The sequence below is a fragment of the Belonocnema kinseyi genome, chromosome 6 (genome assembly GCF_010883055.1).
Source record: "Belonocnema kinseyi isolate 2016_QV_RU_SX_M_011 chromosome 6, B_treatae_v1, whole genome shotgun sequence".
Lineage (NCBI taxonomy): Eukaryota > Metazoa > Arthropoda > Insecta > Hymenoptera > Cynipidae > Belonocnema > Belonocnema kinseyi.
This window is the reverse complement of record NC_046662.1, coordinates 59,144,611-59,148,064: the sequence shown is the minus strand read 5'-3', so window position 1 is coordinate 59,148,064 and position 3,454 is coordinate 59,144,611.

The window sequence follows — 3,454 nt, the reverse complement described above, 5'->3', positions numbered from 1 at the left end:
TTGAGGAACTTCCGAAAAAGCACTTTTCTGAAGGATTAAAAAAACTTGAAAAGCGATTGATCAAGTGTATAGAGCTCCAAGGAGATTATGTTGAAAAATAAATAAAAAAATTACCCAAAAAAAATTGTTTTTATACTTCATTCTAAGGACTTATTGAACTACCCTCGTATCTTTCAATATCTGAAAGTCTTTCGTTTATTGATTTTTATTATTGTTTTTTCATTTTACATACATATCTATTATATCTTATCAAAATTTAATATAAAAGTCTTAAATGTTAAGTGTATTTAAATACCACAATTTTTAATGTTTCCAAATTTTTAGAAATAATTCAACAAATTTTATGTGTAATTAAAATAATTTTTTTTTAAATCTCATTCAACTTTTTCCAAAGTATCTTTTTTGAATATTCAAAATTTATGTAATTACTTATTCTGATTGGAAATAATTAAACCTCTTGCGATTAAAATCGGGGATTCTAATTGCGAAGAAATGTGCTGAAAGTAATTTTTAAAAAATCATACGAATTTTAATTTTAAAGACACAATTTTCAGGGTCATCTTTCTTATTCTTCTACAAGAATTATTAGGTTTTTCAGTTTTTTAAATCAGTTTATCCTACGTTTCTACAACTCCTCTGAAGTTTAAATTCTTGTTTAATCTCATCAATTACACTCAATATTTATTGAATTGATTCGTTTATTTACATTTTTAAACATTTGTAATGTTATCGAATTAAAAAATGTTGATTTTAAAACCTTTTACGCTCTTTTTAGAAATTTTAGGAAATTGTTTGATGTGTTTAAAATTCTTCTTTAATTTTCTTTTAAAGCACATTTTTCAAAATAAAAAAATCATTAAAAATTTTCACACCATAATTAGGAAAATAATTCTTTTTCCTAATCTTGTCAGGTCTTCTAATCTTTGAAAATTATTCAAATTTTTCCTGATTTTTTTTTTATTTTGCAAAATGAAGAAAAAATTGGCTTTAAAATGTTTCAGATACTTCGACATATTTTGACGTCTTTTTGAATGTTTTTAAATGCTTTAAAATAATCTCCTAAAATTAATTTTTCGAAACAAAAAATTATTAAATTATTTCTAGGAACCTAAAATAAATTTTTCATTTTCCTGAATACTTACAAAATTCTTGAAAAATCGTTACAAGTTTTAATTATATTTGAATCCTTTCAAAATTCCTGAATATCTCTTAAACTTACTCAAATTTGAAAGTATATTTTAAAACCAAAATATAATTTTAAAAATTGTGTAAAAAATTGCACAAGAAGGCCTAATAAGTATTATGTTCCTTAATTCAAAATGAGAAAAAAATTGACTCATTATCTTTTAAATTTTTCCCAGGAATTTTAAGAAAAATACTTTTACCTCCTTGAAATCTTTAGGGATTCCTTTATATTTTCTAAAATTTATGTTTGTATTCTTTAAAAATCTAAGTTTCTAACAGAAATTAAGTTTAAAATTCGATTTGAATCTCTTCGCTTCTTCTTAATATTTCTCTCAGTCACTCGATTTTGATCTATTTATTATAATCTTACCAAATTGAAACATGTTGCTTTAAAATTTTCTTCAGTCTTCTTTTAAATTTTAGGAAATCCTTTCACATGTTTAAAAACCTTTTTTAATATTCTCATAAAGTACGTTTTTTAAAATAAAAAGTCATTACAAATTTTCCTACCAATCTTGAAAAACTTCTGTCTCTAATCTTGTCGGATCTTCTAAGCCTTCTAATCATTAAAAACTATTAAAATTTTTCCTGATTTTCTTTGAAATTCGGCAAAATACAAATACAAATAGCCAGTTAGCCACCGAAAACGAATCGTGAAGTCGGGGTGTGGGGGGGCTCGTGCTCATGCATTTTCGGCTCTACAGGAGGCTGGCCTACGCAACATGTAGCAGAGCTGACTCACCCACACGCTACGTTTGAATGTGTCGCTCCAAGATGGGAGAGTGGTGGGGGCCGAAAAATCCCATGTTCTGGAGACACTGCCGCACTGATCTTCGAAATTTCCGGGGATCCTTCGACCGTTCTGAGTTTTCTCAGTTTGTAGAACAGTACTTCACTAAGCAATTCGCGGAAGGTGTATTGCAAGAGGCAGGAAGTCAGTCCGAAGATAAAAGGCTGGATTCTGATTGCTGATCATCCCGAATTTTTAATTAGGGTCTTTTCGGCTATGGATTACCGACACTATCTAGGGGTGCCTGGAGATACCTTCCGGATGACCCATCTGGTTTTCACAGGAGAACCAGGTATATCCGGAAACGCCCCGAATTAGTCTATCAATGGATGAGACGGTAATCTTCATGATGCCGATTACACAGTAAAAAAAAGTGTTCAAAATGATACTGAAATCAATATCATTTTGATATACAACAAAAATGATAGCGAATTCAAGAGCATTTTGATCGGTCGAAGAGAATGATCGACTTTTGAGATCATAATGATCTGAATCGGGATCATGTATGAAGTCAAGCCAAGATGGCTTACGTTATTACAATACTTTAGCTCATATTCAAGCTTTTTATGGTTTCTAATCATGCATTATACTTGAAAAGTTGAAAAAATAACGAAATCTGATATTAGAAAATATCACCTATTAAGTCTAGTTGTCAATTGCGTGCGGTTAGATATCACTTTTAGGTTATGTCGTTATGATACCGGCGCCAATAATTGGCGGCCATTTTGTTTAGTCTGACATATTAACCAAAAAATGAGATCAAATTGATCCAAATGAAAAATCAATATGATGTCGAGAGACAAATGACCGCTGGAGCAAAATGTTCTGCAACAAAATTGATCCTTTTTTTTACTGTGTAATTTGCACCATAGAAAAGGCGCCTTGGCCATTCCAGAGAAGCGTATGTCAGTGGTTCAGACAGGACTTGCCCTAATCCAAGAAACCCTAATTATACAGGGAAATTATAAGTGTTTTGTGAGTTTGTGGCTCCATTCAAAATGGGTCGCGCGAAAAAGCACTACGGGCACCATGCATAGGCTGTTAAAGGTATGGACGCGATTCTAGTACCTATAAGATTTGGTTCAAGGACCTCGTCGTTATTAAGGTGAGACTCAGGGGCTGAAGCGAAGAAAGGATAGAGATCTTTATCGCCTTTGTTTCTCAGGTATTGCTGAGAGTTCCCCTCCTCCAAGAGAGGTTGAAGCTCTAATTCAGCACTATCAGAAGAACAGTCCTCCTCTGCTGCTGGGATGTGATCCAAACTCCTAACATACGGTGTGGAGGAGCACAAACATCAACTACAGAGGAATAGATTTAATTGAATACCTTGCGGGCACTGAGCTGGAGATTCTAAATTTTGGTAATACTTCTACATTCCAAATTAAAAACAGGAGTGAGGTTCTCGATTTTACTTTATGCTCGAAAGAACTGTGGAGCAGGGTAGATGGCTGGAAGGTCACCGATGAGGAGTCTCTTTTG